The sequence below is a fragment of the Hyperolius riggenbachi genome, chromosome 11 (assembly GCF_040937935.1).
Source record: "Hyperolius riggenbachi isolate aHypRig1 chromosome 11, aHypRig1.pri, whole genome shotgun sequence".
Classification (NCBI taxonomy): domain Eukaryota; kingdom Metazoa; phylum Chordata; class Amphibia; order Anura; family Hyperoliidae; genus Hyperolius; species Hyperolius riggenbachi.
The window spans coordinates 243,992,747-244,010,170 of record NC_090656.1 but is presented as its reverse complement, the minus strand read 5'-3'; the positions used below and the strand labels follow the sequence as shown (position 1 = coordinate 244,010,170).

Genomic DNA, 17,424 nt, shown 5'->3' with positions numbered 1-17,424 from the left:
CTACCCATGGGCGATCGATGGTAATTTCCCGCACGGCGCGATTGATGGACCAATCCGATTTCGGGAGGAAATCTGGTCGGCGGGTGCGTTTAGCGCGAATGATTGGCAGCAGATTCGATCCCAGTGATCGAATCTGCTGTCAAACGGCGACAAATCGGGCCAGTGTATGGCCAGCTTAAGGATAGAGATTAGTTACCTGTGATATACATCGGCAGGAGGATGAGTTGTATTGTTCAGATGAGTCCTAAAAAGAGCTTCCACAATAATTGGGTTTGTGCAAAGGTGATGAAAGTCTGAGATTTGTGTAATACATTGTAAGTCATCAGGTATGAAAGACTTGATGTCCTCGGCATCCTGGCAGCAGATGCTTTCTATTTCCGTTGGCATGGAAATACAGTTTCCACATAAACACCAGTTGCTGTTCCCAATTCTACCTGTAACTGGTGCATGGTCAGATGTTGACGCCTGTGACCCTTCATTGTCTGTCTGTAAGGGCCTTCTTGGATTGAATGGGAAGCTGCAATCTTCATCAAAATATGGGAAAGTAGCGTAGATCTCGTCCATAACCATTTGTGTCTAAATTAAGAAAACACAAACATTACACTCTATAAAAGTACTAAAATTGATATAGACTTTGCAAATGATAAAAATAGCAAAATAATTAAACGGGTATAAAAATACTGTTTGTGGCCAACAAGATCCTTCCATTCATTCAGGTTTCCGAAGCAATTGAATTACCTTTCTAAACCACTATACATTTTTTCAACCACAATTGTCATTTTCACTAAATTAGGATCTCTTCTGCTCCATGCTTGTGGTGCGTTTCTACTGTTTGGCGAAGGGTTAAGGGCGCTGCCACATGACATATTTTACTATTCCGTTATCGAATTGCATTTATTTCCCCATTGCAAGTACACTGGGCCATCACAAGACCACCCTCATCAGTGGTGCGTGGTTTATTTCACTTTACAATTGCAGTGTCTGATGCAGTGTTGCTGTGTTTGTCAAGTCAATGGGAGTGCATGCAACTCGCATTGCAAACATAGTGTTATGCGATTTGTACTGCGATTTCACATTGGGAACATTTTACATCAACCTTTGCATGTCAGGAAACACAATAGTGCACACAGATCAAACATGAAACTCACTGTGAAACATGCACTTGCCAGGAGCTGCTATCACAATGTCATTCTATGTCATCATGACATCACTAACGCAGAGCTAGTGATAGGCCCACTGCACCTGATGGGGTGCTGGCAGGCAGAAGGATACTTTCCAAGCCTCCAGTAACATCTAGCAGCCTTGCTCTAACTCCTCGTGGTGTCTTTATCGGGTTCCAGCATCCAAGTACATAAGCTGGCCTGTCACCTGACCCAATGCAGGTCATGTGCGGGAGAAGATGGAAAGATGCTTGCAAGGAGATACATAAAGGCTGCTACTAGATGTCACTGTATTATCAGTGACTATTTCAGGGTGATTTTTTTTTTTCCCTGGATGCTCAAGCAACTGGCATGCACATATCTTTCATCAGGCTATCCCTGCTTATGCCAGATGCTCGGAACTCTACTCTATTATACAAAGTAAACTTACCCTTTGTGCTCTCTCCTCAGCAGTCATTTCTGAATCCACATATTCCGGTCATCCTGCTGCTTGGAATTCAGTCTGAAAAAAGATTATGTAATAAAAAAAATTAAATAAAAAAAGTATATTGCTTGATAGAGATACATACATTCATGTGTATTTAAACATACTGTCACATGAGCCAGGACCAAATGGATTGGGAAACATTTAGGGGTCCCCAAAGTATACAGCATTCCTCTGATTCACTGGCCAACCCATGCGTTGGAGAAGCATGCATGGGTTGGAAAGAAATAGACTTCCACATTACAAACAGTGGTTCCGGGCTGTCTTGGACTTATGGCCCATACTCACGGGCTACAATTGTCACCGCAACCACGTGGCACGTGTGTTGCGGCAACAGATCACCCATAAGCATGGCGTGCGCCCCCCCGAACCATCACTGGTATCGCCAGGCGATTGGCACGGTCAATCGCCTAGCGACAGTTGGCGCCGCAACTGCCGCTAGTCCGCGTGTGTATGCTGACTAGCGACAGAAACCTAATAGCCGGAGCACTGAGTTTCTGGCGGGGGGGGGGGGGAGGAACGTCAGCAACAGCTTCCGCCGCATCACTGATCCCTCTTCCGCGGTATGTATGCGGAGGGACCTGGCGACGAGCTGTCGCCGAACTGTCGCTAGCGACAATCTACAAAAGTAGCCCGTGAGTATGGGCCATTACTTAGCCCTGTGATGTCACAGGCCCTTGGAAGGTGCCAACATGGCTGGAGACATTTAACACCTTGAGAGACAGTGTGTCTCTAAAAGGACTATAGGTCCAGTTAGATTATCACCTGATTTAATTATCTCTGTGGGGAGCCGTTGTAATGTGTACAGTGGTGTATTCCAGGTGCTGGACCTTATTGTGTACAGATAGATAAGATAAACTGTTTAAAAGATAAACTGGTTGGGATGGACAATCCTTCCCAAAGGTGGGGGCTCTGCTGTTGTGTATAAAATGTCTTGTTTGACTGAATAAAGGGAGTTACTGTTTGGAATCACAGAAGTTCAGAGTGCTGTCTCTTGCTTCTGTGCTAACTTGCTTAAAGTGAACCTAAAGCCTGGAAAAAAAAAAAGTTGAGATTAACTCACCTGGGGCTTCCCTCAGCCCCCTGCAGCCGATCGGTGCCCTCGCAGCCCCGCTCTGACGCTCCAGGACCCGCCGACGAACACTTCCGGTTTGGCCGTCACCGGCCGACAGGCATGGGAACGTGAGTGATTGTTCGCGTGTATGACTCATCCAGATTTACTAGATATCCAAGAGTTTCTGGTTCACATTCAGTACTGGAACTTGACATTTTGAACCTATTGGATGATAATCTTACACGATTATAGATTTTTTTTTTTTTAATTATTTTTCAAAAACCAGTAATTATATGCCCCGAACTACAAAGATAAGTAACATATGGCATGTTAGTACAATGTGTTTCTCAAACATCTGCTTGATAGTCAAACACAGTACACTATTTTCCACTCACCAGTTGGGCTAATTTGACACTGGGCTATTTTTATTCAGAGAACAGGGTTACAGTGTAGGTAGAAAAGGCATATTGAGTGCGTTTTGCACACCAATACAACGGATACATGTCAATGCATACTACGCCACCATGGGCAGCATGGTGGCATAGTGATTAGCGCTCTTGCCTTGCAGCGCTGGGTCCCTGGTTCAAATCCCAGCCAGGTAAACATCTGCAAGGAGTTTTTATGTTCTCCCGTGTCTGTGTGGGTTTCCTCCGGGCACTCTGGTTTCCTCCAGCACCCCAAAACATACAGAGAAGTTATTTGACTTCTCCCTAAATTGGGCCTAGACTACAATACATATATACTACACGATCGATGCATAGACATAGGACTATGGTAGGGATTAGATTGTGAGCTTCTCTGAGGGACAGTTAGTGACAAGACTATATACTCTGTACAGCGCTGTGGAAGATGTCAGCACTATATAAATACTAAATAATAATAATGCTACTGTAAAGGCTTCTGCAGGCAGTGGATGCACCTGCACAGCCCACGTGCTTGGTACTAGCGCTTGACAGGAACCCCCTCTCTGCCCCCAGAGTCTCACATCTGAGCGTGGCCGCAGCCAGGCTCAAGTGTAACAAGTTGTGGTCCTCTGCTGCCAGGTTACTTCACCACTTGACACGCGTGGTGCTACAACCGTTGCCATATGGCTGTATTATCATTGAAAGGCAGAGACTAGCAGAGACGGAACTAGACTACAGGTTATAAACCTGTTCTAGTCATATGGTGGAGGGCTGGTGGCACCAACAGAGCACCACAAGAGTGATGTTATGTGGGGGCTGGATAGTGGGGAGAACCAGGGCAGATAGTCCCCCAGTATATGTAACCACGCATGGGAGCCCCCAGTATAGGTTAGCCAGGGATGGGTGCTCCTGGAGGATGTAGCAGTAGGTGAGCGTGGGCACAGAGCAGTTACAAATCACCTTCCGGCATGCACACTGCATCCATCTTCTCCCTCCTAGGCATCCATTGCATTTGTAACAGGCCCCCGTGAGGTCATACCTGCATGTCATCACAGTGGCCACGCGTGTGTGGATCCCAGAAGGTAATATGTAACTGCTCTGTGTCCACGCTCACCCACCTCTACACCTCGGTCAGTCGCCCACTCCAGCTACCTCTACAAATGGCCATGGGGAGAAAACCACTCAGCCAATCGACCCAAGTGATCCACCAGTTTGCCAAGCAGCGGATGAATCTTGCCCGAGTCGTCCAATAACGACTGCCTGTGCTGGGAATCCAGCATTTGCATATTATTATTAATTTATTTAGCGCCTACATCTTCCGCAGCACTGTACAGAGTATATTGTCTTGTCACTAACTGTCCATCAGAGGAGCTCACAATCTAGTCCCTACCATAGTCATATGTGTATGTATGCATCATGTAGTGTGTGTATCGTACTCTAGGGCCAATTTAGGGGGAAGCCAATTAACTTATCTGTATGTTTTTGGAATGGTTGAGGAAATCGCAGTGCCCGGAGGAAAATCAAGTCGATACAGGGAGAACATACAAACTCCTTGCAGATGTTGACCTGGCTGGGATTAGAACCTGGGACCCAGCGCTACAAGGCAAGAGCGCTAACCATGACGCCACCATGCTGCCCATGTCAGCCCCTGATGTGCAAATGTTGCATTCCCGGCACAAGCAGTCCTTATTGGACAACTCGGTCAACATTCATCAAGCTTGTGGACAGAGCTTTACAGTATAGCAACATATTCAACCACACTGCTAGCAAAGGTGTGTTCAAACATGGGCATGAAATAACAGCAATTGAATATTTGAAATTTTTACATTATTATACAATCCACTATTGTAAATTATCGGGTAATTTACTGATATTCTACCATCACCCTCTGTACTTCACACTATGCAATGTGACTATACAATCTTACAAACATCCATGTACTATAAACACCAATAAGTTTCAGGTAGTGTCTTATACTACATAAAAGTAGTAAGATTGGAGATTGATTGTACAGTCAGACTGCATACAGTGTGGCCATCCTTTACTCTCAAATGACAGTCACCACAAAATAAACTTGTACAAATAAAAAAAAAATTCACTCACCTGGCCAGCCTCTGACGTGAGCTCCCCGACGTGCAACCAGCCTCCCTCGTGCAGCTCCTCCAGCGACGATCCTGCAGCGGAGCAGCCAGTTTCTCCCTAGCTGACAGGCAGAGTGCAGGGCTACAGGAAGATGGCGCCCGAAGCCCTGTACTGGAGACACAAATAGTCTCTAGTGCAGGGCTTCGGCAGCAATCTTGCCGTAGCCCTGCTCTGCCTCCGGGAGCCAGTCCCCGCAGTGCGCTGCGGGGATTTCAACACCTGGGGGGGTCCAGGCCCCTGGGCCCCTGCCCTGCCTCTTTAGGAGGCAGGCCCAGCCGCCACCGCGACCCCTACGCCCATGCTGGAAATAGTTTATCTGGCAGCACATCTGCCGGAAAATCTCATTGTGTATATTAAGTATTAGCCTAAAGCCCAATCTACAAGATATAATTCTTTATTCAATTACGATTCTATTTACGATCCGATTAAATCCGACATGTCCGATCGGGATTCGATTGTTTTGCAATGGCAAATCAAATTGAATAGAATCCAGAACGGACATGTCGGATTTAATCGGATCATAAATAGAATCGTAATTGAATAAAGAACCGTATTGTGCTGATTGGGGTTAATACGAACCAAACACACTACAGCCCGGAGTACGAACTACAATGTAGCCTACCTCTGCTGCACTACTTCTCCCAGCAAGTTACTATCGATCCGCACATCCACTGCAGCAGCAGCACGATTATTCAATTCTACCATTCTCCATATGCTCTCTCCCGCACACCTCTGGTATTTATAGCCAGAGAAGTGTTGGTGATGCTATAGATGACAATGTAAAGGCACACCAGTAAATTCAGGAGATGCCTGATAAAGTAGCACTGCAAGATCCCCTAATGAAAAGCCTCCATTTTCAGGCTCAGGTGACCACTATCTGTTGACCTAACATCTCCGGCACATCGATTGTAGTCGAACGTAGATTGATGGTCCATACCATTATAATAAATCATATTGGGTGGCAATCTATACTTGCATGGGCACCTCTATACAGAACACATCACATAACTGGATGCAACAACAGTTACAATTCACTCCTAGCTCTGCTGAGATGGACCGGTTCTGAAAAGACCTGCTGCCACCATTATAAAAATTAAAAATAAGCAGGAAAAAAAAAATCATTATGTCACTGCAGAGTAATACTATTATCTGGATTGTATAAAAAAAAAAAAAATATTAAAAAAAAAAAAAAAAAAGTTTTATAAATGAAAGTAGGTTTGGTAACCAGGATTAGTCTTACCTTGAATGTATCTGTGTAAATCCAGGAACAGATGTATCTGCAGGTATGTCTGTCTTCTTCCACAGTTTGTGTTCCAATACACTGCTTCTTAAGAACAAGCGACACCCATGCTAACCTAGAAATAAAAAACACATATATAAGTAGATAAATACTACTTCTACTTGCATAACAGATGTATTGTGCTATCCACGTACTGATTCCTGTGAATTTTATAAAGGAAAAGCAGAAAATTCTTTTCAAGGCAGTGGCCATCTTGCCAAGCTAATGCTGACATCATATCCTCCCCGACTTGTTTTCCCCCCTCCCTTCTCTTGCTCATTGTGTATTCATTAGCTGCCCTCCTCCCAGAGTCTTCAGACACTCCCACTGAGGTGTATACTAGGAACTACACTGTCTCTTCCTCCAATCGCTGATTCACCTCAGCCTTGCTTGTAAACACAAGTGAGCAGAGGTGTTTCAGATAAGAAAGCTAGGCAGGGAAATAAATGGAAGAGGAGGAATATATTATAGATAAAAAGAACTCCCAGCATTCAACTCTTTGGCACTGTTTGGCACATTGTTCATACATTGCTTTCAACTTTAAAAATGATAGTAATTTCACGTAACTATCACTTAAAATATTATTGATATTTCATTTAGTATTACATTCACTGCCTATTTATGAATAGAGATGGGCGGAACCTTTTTTATGTTCGCGAACCGGGTTTGCAAACTTCCGCTGAAGGTTCGGTTCGCGTTAAAGTTCTCGAACCACAATAGACTTCAATGGGGATGCGAACTTTGAAAAAAAAATTATGCTGGCCACATAACTGATGGAAAAGATGTTTAAAGGGGTCTAACACCTGTAGCGGGGGGCATGGCGGAGTGGGATACATGCCAAAAGTCCCCGGGAAAAATCTGTATTTGACGCGAAGCAGCGTTTTAAGGGCAGAAATCACATTGAATGCTAATTTGGAGGCCTAAAGTGCTTTAAAACATCTTGCATGTGTATACATCAATCAGGTAGTGTAATTAAGGTACTGCTTCACACTGACACACCAAACTCACCGTGTAACGCAACGCAAACAGCTGTTTGTGCAGTGACGGCCGTGCTGGACTAGTGCGCGCACCATGGCGAGAGTGCAGGTTTTGGTGGCTTTACAGCCCATATGGTTCACTGAACAGAACAGGTATGCAGTGTCGGGTTCACTGAACAGTACAGGTATGCAGTGGTGGGTTCACAGAACAGGTATGCAGTGGCGGGTTAACTGAACAGAACAGGTATGCAGTGGCGAGTTCTGTGAAGAGATGTCTGCATACCTGTACTATTAAGTGAACAGGTATGCAGTGGCGGGTTCACTGAACAGAACAGGTATGCAGTGACGGGTTCACTGAACAGAACAGTTGAACCCACCACTGCATACCTGTACTGTTCAGTGAACACGTCACTGCATACCTGTACTGTTCAGTGAACCCGCCACTGCATACCTGTTCTGTGAATAGATGTATGTGAGGAGTGATCAGCAGTCTGTGGAGGAAGGTGACATGAGGACAAGTAAAGAGGAAGAAGAGGAGACATATGTGAGGAGTGACTGATCAGCAGTCTGTGGAGGAGGGTGACATGATGAGGACAAATAAAGAGGAGGAAACTGTTACAGAGAGCAATACAGGGTGGAGTCCCGGCATCAGGAACCTCTCAGAGAGTCGTCTCTCTGTATCCACAGACTGTACAACGAATGATGATGTCATTGGACAAGAGTCTCCTGCAGATATCCTGTTTACCCCAAATATTCTCCCAGACTCCCCTCATTTGTCTAACCCTGAAAGGCCCCATACCCAGCACAGCTCTCCCCCTGCTGGAGGGTCTCATTCCTGTTCCACATGTGGGAAATGTTTTGGAGAGAAAGGAAACCTTATCAGACATGAGAGATCTCACACTGGTGAGAAGCGCTATTCATGAGCTGAGTGTGGGAAATGTTTTGGAGAGAAAGGAAACCTTATCAGACATGAGAGATCTCACACTGGTGTGAAGCCGTATTCATGTGGTGAGTGTGGGAAATGTTTTGGAGAGAAAGGAAACCTTATCAGACATGAGAGATCTCCCACTGGTGAGAAGCCGTATTCATGTGCTGAGTGTGGGAAATGTTTTGGAGAGAAAGGAAACCTTATCAGACATGAGAGATCTCCCACTGGTGAGAAGCGCTATTCATGTGCTGAGTGTGGGAAATGTTTTGGAGAGAAAGGAAACCTTATCAGACATGAGAGATCTCCCACTGGTGAGAAGCCGTATTCATGTGCTGAGTGTGGGAAATGTTTTGGAGAGAAAGGAAACCTTATCAGACATGAGAGATCTCCCACTGGTGAGAAGCGCTATTCATGTGCTGAGTGTGGGAAATGTTTTGGAGAGAAAGGAAACCTTATCAGACATGAGAGATCTCCCACTGGTGAGAAGCCGTATTCATGTGCTGAGTGTGGGAAATGTTTTGGAGAGAAAGGAAACCTTATCAGACATGAGAGATCTCCCACTGGTGAGAAGCCGTATTCATGTGCTGAGTGTGGGAAATGTTTTGGAGAGAAAGGAAACCTTATCAGACATGAGAGATCTCACACTGGTGAGAAGCGCTATTTTTGTGCTGAGTTATTATCAATATTATTTAAATATGTGACAATCAATGAATGTATTATGTACTGCGCAGGCGCAGAACCGGCGGACGTCCGATGACGTCAGCGCGCCGGCGTGGGACGTAGAAGTGCCAAGAAATGGAGCGCAGAAGAGCCCGACCTGGCAGCCGCCCTGGCCAGGTCGGGCACCGGAGACCACCGGGAGCCTGCGGAGCGGCGGCGAGGGCACCTCCTGCCTGCCACGGGCTGCAGGAAGCCCCAGGTAATTGGAAATTTATTTTTATTTTTTTAATCCCCTCCCTGAACCTTCCCTTTAAGGCAAATACAAAATTGATTCGAAAAGAAAACCTTCATAACTATATTTCATTTAAACAGTAGATGGCACTGTTTGTAGGATATATTAACACAATGAACACAAGTATTGAAATAGCAGCAAAAAAAAAAAAAAAAAAAGGCCATAGTGTAGTGGATTAGTCAGATGCCTGTGGTTAGCAGACTCGTAATTTTGCGAGTTCAAATCTCAGGAGACTTAAAAAAAAATGTTTTAATATATATTTTAAAAACACAGAACATTCTTAAATAGATGCTTTTCATTCTATAATTATTTTCATAGAAAAAGATATATAAATGATAGATGATGCATAATATTTAATAAATTTCATGAACTGATTTAATTGATGTAAATAAAGAAGAGTAAAAATAATACATTCATTGATTGTCACATATTTAAATAATATTGATAATAACTACAATGGTTTTAAAAAATAAATAAATAAATAAATAAAAATGTGTTAACTAAGAAAGGACGAAAAATATCGTTTAGGAGAAATGTTTGCCAAAAAATTATTAGAAGGCGGGTCGAAATAAACTATTAAAGAACGAAAAATATCGTTTAGGAATTGAATAATTAGAAGATGGGTCGAAAGGAACTATTAAGGAACGACAAATATCGTTTTGGAGAAATGATTACATAAACTATAAATACCGTTCAAAACCACGGACTAATTGTCACCTAAACGAAAAATAGCGTTTTGGACAGCGGCGCCATTTTTTAACAGTATAAAACGAAAAATAACGTTCAATAGTGCATTTATATGGGGCGCCATTTTTTAAAAACGGTAAATGGCGCCATTTTTAACTAGACGCGAGCAGAGGTGTTTCAGATAAGAAAGCTAGGCAGGGAAATAAATGGAAGAGGAGGAATATATTATAGATAAAAAGAACTCCCAGCATTCAACTCTTTGGCACTGTTTGGCACTAGGGCCAGTGCTCCTAAAGTATGTGATAACTCCAAACCATAATATAAAGTGACTGGATAGAGTACTGGTTAAGGGCTCTGCCTTTGACGTGGGAGACCAGCAGGGTTCAAATCCTGGCTAGGTCAAGTACCTATTCAGTAAGGAGTTCAAGGCAAGACTCCCTAACACTGCAGGGTGGCCTTTTGAGCGCGTCCCAGTGGCTGCAGCTCTTGAGCGCTGAGTCCGACAGGAGAAAAGCGCTATACAAATGTTCAGATTATTATTATTATTATTATTATTATTATTATTATTATTATTATTATTATTATTATTACAGAAAAAGTTTTGCAAGTTTTGAATGCAGGGTTAGCATCTTTAGGTGGGGGTGATGACTCCCTGGTGGGGGGGGGGGGTGGCATCTGGGAGTCCCCTTTAACAAGGGGACCCCAGCCCAGATGCCCACCCCCTCCCAGCAGAAATGAGTATAGGGTTACAAAGTACCCCTTACCCATCTCCACAAAGGGTTAAATGAAATAAAAACACAACCACAAAAAAAATCCTTTAATGTTCTTAATTAACCAGAAATACTTACCTGTAGCCTTAAAAAAAAAATTCCCACACCAATATCCTCGGTAAATGATCCCACGAATACAGTATCCTCTTATCTTGCTATCTTCAATTAAGTTGATTGATCTCTGCCGCCCCCCACGTAGCAGAGAATGCGTTCTTTGGGACGCATAGCTGCCATCTCCCGCTGTCTCTCCCCACCTGCCTTCACCCGTCACCCTCACACCAGGTGCCAGCCTAGCCGAGGGTGACAGGTAAAGGCAGGTGGGGAGAGACAGCGGGAGACGGCAGCTATACGTCCTGCACAGGACGCATTCTAAGCTATACTAACGGTTCATGAATGATCCAGTTCTTTTTAATGAATCGGCTCTTTAATGAATCAGCTCTTTTTTCTTTGAAAAACTTTAAAATCGATTTTCTCAAAAAGTAGAAGGTCTTTTTGAAAAAAATAAATAAATAAATAAATGTTCCTCTTGTTCCCACTGTTTTTGTGTTTTGGTGTTTCTAGCTTTTAAAGGAGCTTTGCTATTAACCACTAAATTCGGCAGGGGTTTAATTTTCTCACGGTAAGTAGAATTTGAAAATAGATTTTCTCAAAAACTATGAGGTCTTTTTGACATTTTTATTTTCCCTCTTGTAGTCACTGAAAAAAACTCAGGTGTTACACCACTTGAAACATCTTTTCCATCACTTTTCTGGCCAGCATTAATGTTTCTAGTTTTCAAAGTTCGCCTCCCCATTAAAGTCTATTGCGGTTCGCAAAAGTTCATGCAAACCAAACTTTTGCGGAAGTTCGCGGTTCCGAACTGAAAATCGGCGGCCATCTCTAGTCCTGACTCCTGACAATCTTGGGAGTTGATGGGACTTATCTTCTTCTGAGCACTGTACTTTGGTCCAGGGCCGCACAAAAATCACATCAGCACGACCTCGCACAGAGCTGCCGGGTGGCCTTCCTCTGGGTTTGCCTCTACCTTTTTCGTCCATATGGGGGGGGGGGGTGAAGTGAAAGATGACTTTCACTGACTTGACTAATACAATGTGTAGTCACACAGGTGCAGTTAACAGGTATTCACAGAGTGGTATATCCCACTGCGTGCACTCACGTAGGTAGGTGGGTGGGTGGGTGCACGCAATATGCACCCACCCACCATATATGGTATATGCAGTGATGGGTATTACAAATGTGCACCTGGCACACGCACGTACCGTGAACAGGTACAGTGACTGGTGGTATTAAATATCACACTGCGTGCGCTCACTTAGGTAGGTGGGTGCACTGTGAACAACAGGTAGGTATATGCAGTGATGGATGGGTATTATAATGTACACCTGTCACACACAGACAAGTACCAGTCAGGCACAGTGACACTGCTTGCGCTCACGTAGGTAGGTGGGTGCACTGAAGTGAACAACAGGTAGGTGTATGCAGTGATGGGTATTATAATGTGCACCTGGCACAGTAGTAATTATACCACCAAGGAGCCAAAGGCCAGCTGCAACTGACTGACAGGGCTGTATATAATGCAAGTGGGCCACACACAAAAAAAAATAAAAATAAAATAAAAAAAATCACAAGAAAAAGATTAGCTCTCAAAAGAGCTGTTCATGGGTGCTTTTTTGTGTGTGTGTGCAATAAGGATTAGCAAGGAGCAAGCTAACAAGCCTACAAGAGCCCAAGTAAGCTTTCCCTATAGGTCTCTGCACAGCAGCTCTCCTTTCTCTAATTACTGCAGGCACACGAGTGAATGAAAATCCTGACACTGCCTGCGTTTTATAGGGGGTAGGGCTCCGGGAGTGTAGCCTGATTGGCTACAATGTGCCTGCTGACTGTGATGTAGAGGGTCAAAGTTTACCCTAATGATGCACTATGGGGGGCCAATGAAACTTCCTGAAAAGTTTGCGGTTCTCCGTGATGGCGAACCACGCAAGTTCACCGGGAACCGGTCGGGCCATCTCTATTTCTAAATGTTTTCAAGTTCCAGTGGCTACAATGCAAAGTGTTATTAAAAAGATGTCCTGCACTGTAGAAAATCTCAGAGGACGTGGTCGAAAGCCAAAAGTGACACCTGTGCTGTCCAGGAGGACAGTGAGAGGTGAAAAACAATCCAAGGATCACCACCAAAGCCATCCTGGTGAATCTGGGCACTTTTGGTGGCAATGTCTCAAGGCAGACAATAAAACAGACACTGCACACTGCTGGGTTCCACAGATGCAGACCAAGGAGGACACCACTTTTCCAGATAAAGGCACACAAAAGCTCATTTGGCCTTTGCAAATGCTCATCTGGACAAAGAAGAAGACTTCTGGTCTTCTATGTTATGGTCAGACGAAACAAAAACACACAATATTTTATTAGCAGAAGTTGGCACTAAGGAGACTAGAACACCTAAGCTGCAAGTTCCAAAGAGGGGATCCCAGGACCCTCAAAAATCAACTATAAACAATTTATAAATAAGGAACACGCGCTAATGATGATGATTTAATCTATAAAATTCTCATGTACATAGATAAAATGCTAAAAAAAAACCACACCTATAACAAAACACTCATGCCTTTCATACTATTCACAATCATACCATAAATTCATCAGGTGTATCAAAAACCTCTTCCTAACAACCTGAGCTAATTAAGATCTACACCTAGACTCTAGATTGCTTGTTGGCAGTCCTTAATAGCATAGGATTCCTGGAGCATAGAAAAAAGGCTTTTTTCATTTCTTTCTTTCTTTCCAGCAACTATTCCAAAAATAGATCGTATATTAAGAGCCTATTCATGAGAAGAGTTGATCAATTTTGTGCAATAAACAGGTGTCAGTTCCAACAGTGCATCACTCAGCCTCAGTGGATTCAGCCCGTTTGATATGTGCTGTCAGTTTTTCACACAGGCATCTTTTAAGACTTTATAAGTCACAATGCATAGATCAGCCTCAGTGGATTCAGCCCGTTTCATATGTGCTAACAGTCTCATTTACAAGCGCTTTTTCAAGCGTGACTTTACAGCAAACTATGTTCAATCAGAGTACCTCTATGTCTTAGAAGCTCCTCTCCCCGATCTTCAAGCTATAGACTCAGCCGGGTACTTCAGAGCTCCCTTTTCCGTTCAGCTCTCGGCAATGCCTTCTTCAGGAGGATTGATTTTACTCGACATAGTTCATCCACTTTTTAAGTGGATGAACTATGTCGAGTAAAATCAATCCTCCTGAAGAAGGCTAACGTATTATAGCTGAAACGCGTAGAGGTTCTCTTGTAACTGAATAAACCGTTTCTGGAGCATTTAGGAACTAAACTGGCCGCAATAGCGCTTAGCGACCATTTGCACATCAAAGGATCCTATTGCTTTAAGGTGACGTCACCAGAAAGAGCAGCTTACGGCTTGCTGGAACAGACAGCGGGCGTCACGCTGAACTTGTCAGCAGGAAGTGACGTATGCGACCAAGCATTGCCGAGAGCTGAACGGAACCCAGCAGTGTGCAGTGTCTGTTTTCCTTATTTATAAAAAGCACACAATACATGAGAATTCTCAACGACAACATCAGGCAGTCTGCTTAGAAACCTGGCCTTGGGCACCAGTGGATATTTCAGCATGGCAATGACCCAAAACACACAGCAAAAGTGGTGAAGAGATGGTTAGCAGACAACATTAACGTTTTGAAGTGGCCCAGCCACAGTCTTGACTTGAATCTAATTGAGAATCTGTGGAGGGAGCTAAAGATCAGGGTGAGGCAAGAAGACCAGGGATGCTCATCCGGATCCGGGTACAATATCCGACCATTTTTCCGCTATCCGGGTCGGATCCGGATAACTGGGCCACTATCTGGATAGCACCCGGATACCTGGGCCACTATCTGGATAGCTGCATAATCCGGATACCCGCTGGTATCCGTCCAGATATTGTAACTAGTAAGGAGATGATTTCATTCTGCCAATCAGAGGGCTCCCAGCAGAAGCCCTAGCAACCAATCACAGAGGGGAACCCTGGCCAGCCCCACCTGACCTCATTGAGCCAATCAGAGGCCTTCAAGCCTAAGCCCTGGCACCCAATCACAGAAGGGAACCCTGGCCAGCCCCCCTGTATAGCAAGGAGGACTGGCATGATGAGACAGATCGTCCTTGCTTGAGTGGCTGGCTGGTCACTGACAGACTTGCTCCAGTGCTGGCTTAGCAAGTGCATCATACAGTGATAAACCTTAAGCTTTGAGTGCTAAAATCCTTCACTACACTATTGTTCTATTGTGTTTTTAGCTAGCTAGCTTGTAATTGTTTGCTTTCATTCACTCAGGTCCTGTCTGTGTAGGCCAGCAGGACAGTATATGGAATAGGAGGATTACTGTGTTATTATATTGTAGTTAGTACTGCAGTTAGATGTTATGGCGGCGGCCTGGCGGGTACACACGGTGCGTTCCCGCACTCGATTTCCTGCTCGATTCCCCTCGCCGACATGTCTGATTTGCGTTTCGATGGATCGTTAGGTCGATTCGCATGTAAAGTATGCCAAATCGACCTAACGATCCATCGAAATGCAAATCGGACATGTCGGAAATAATCGAGTCAACGGGAATCGAGCGGGAAATTGAGTACAGGAATGCACCATGTGTACCCGCCAGGCCGCCACCATAACACAGTGTGCACTGTCTGTCCTCTACTCTGCGGTCTGTCACTCCGTGCTGATTTGATGCAAAGTCCAACCCCGATTTTATTAAAGTAAGAGTACCCCACATCATCTGGTGACATCATCACGTATAAGTTGTACTATGTCTGCTGACACAGGCAGCTGGGGGGAGGGGCAGCAAGGGCAAGAGGACAGGGAGCAACATTACAGCCACCCTCAGAAGATCTGCCGTGTCAGTATCGATCCCAGCGGGCAGCCTACCCTCAGTCAGCGAGCTTTTCGCTCCAGGCGCCGCGATTGAACTCAGGGCTGTTAGCCGCAAGGAGTTTGAGGAGGATGTTCTGGGTTTTGGAGGAGGGGGGGGGGGGGGGGGGTACGATGATGATGGGATGAAGGACCGTGACTACCATCCACAGGATGGGGATGTCAGCTCTGACTGAGGAGGAGGATGCGTCGGTGGGTTTGGCACGGAGGATCAGCATTGCAGACAGTGGCCGTGGAATGCGGGACCCACCACATCCTTCTGCCGCTACCACCAGCCGCACCACTCAACCCTCACAGGGAGAAAAGCCGCAGCATCCCATTCAGGCCGCAGGGGAATCTTCACCTCCCCAATCTGGCCGCCACGGTGCCACAGGCCACTGCTGCTGATACCGCCACCTATATTCAACCCAAAAGACAATTGCGGTGTCATTTTTTTGGAGGTGTCTGGGCTGAAAACTGTCATGTCCCAGTTGTGCGATTGGACTTTGGACACAATGTGGTCTGCACGACCGCTGTCTGGAACCTAGTCCTGATGTTAATTGACAGTTTTTGTTTTGTTTTTTTCCCCATTTTATGTCCACCAAATAATTAGTATTTCCCTTTAAAAAAAAAAAAACATGATGCTGCATGCATCATTTACCCTAAAAACCATTTTAGAGCTATTTAAAGGGCACTTCCGGGTTTTCTATCTGGATACCCGAATAGGTCGGGTACCCGCGGGTGATTTGGTCGGATATCCGGATCGGATATCCGGGCGGGAAATAAAAAGCACTACCCGAGCATCCCTGAAGAAGACCCTCCAACTTGAATGATTTGGAGCTTATTGCTAAAGATGAATGGGCAAAAATACCTATGGAGACATGCAAAAAGCTGGTCTGCAATTATAGGAAGTGTTTGATCGCTATAATAGCCAATGGAGATTTTTCTATTGATTATTGAGAATGGTATGAATAATATTGGACTGGACACTTGCTCAAATGAAAATAAAAGCTGAGATTCTACCCCCCCCCCCCCCCCCCCCCCACACACACACACAATAATGCCTCTTGTACATAGTCTTATCCTTTGGGAGACGCATTTCCTGTCAACAAAAAAAAAAAAAAAAAAAACACTTGCTGGTTGAATAAAAGTAACTTTAAGTCAAAATTTGTCAGGGATATGAATAATTATGGGCAGCACTGTAAATAGCATCATCCTGATTCAAATCTTCTTGTATTTACTGATGGCTGACATGGTACAATACTCTACAGTCTATATCAGTGTCACCGGCCTTCAGAGAGCTTTCCCAGGCCAGGGTTTGTCTGACTTACCTTTGAAATGATAAAGAGGAATTTGAAGGTCAGGTGGAAGATAAGGCAAGGATGATTTATCCTGTATAAATTTCCAGCAGCAACTCCAACATCCACCCTGCAAGACAAAGCAGGACTACTATCACTGCACTGAGCCAGGAGAGAGAGGAGAGCTCGAGAGACTCCTAGTGGTAAAACATGAGTAATGCACCCATCAGCACACTGCTATGCAGGGCTTCGGACAAGCAAAACTCCCAACTCAGATTTCTTTATCCACAGCACTTCCAACCTCCTCCAATTACACATACATACAGGAAATAAATGGTAAATATACATTTCTTACCATAAAGGTGTGTTATCCCTGCCCGTGTGA

At 44.6% G+C, this 17,424-nt stretch overlaps 1 long non-coding RNA gene across 1 annotated transcript; it reads right to left on the bottom strand.

Moving 5' to 3' along the window:
• Positions 1-215: 215 nt before the first annotated feature.
• Positions 216-17,145, bottom strand: LOC137538436 (uncharacterized). Its single transcript, XR_011024786.1, has 4 exons — positions 17,073-17,145; positions 6,485-6,599; positions 1,591-1,662; positions 216-576 (listed from the first exon to the last, which is right to left on the bottom strand). It is a non-coding gene; the product is annotated as an uncharacterized lncRNA (long non-coding RNA).
• Between the last annotated feature and the right edge of the window lie 279 nt (positions 17,146-17,424).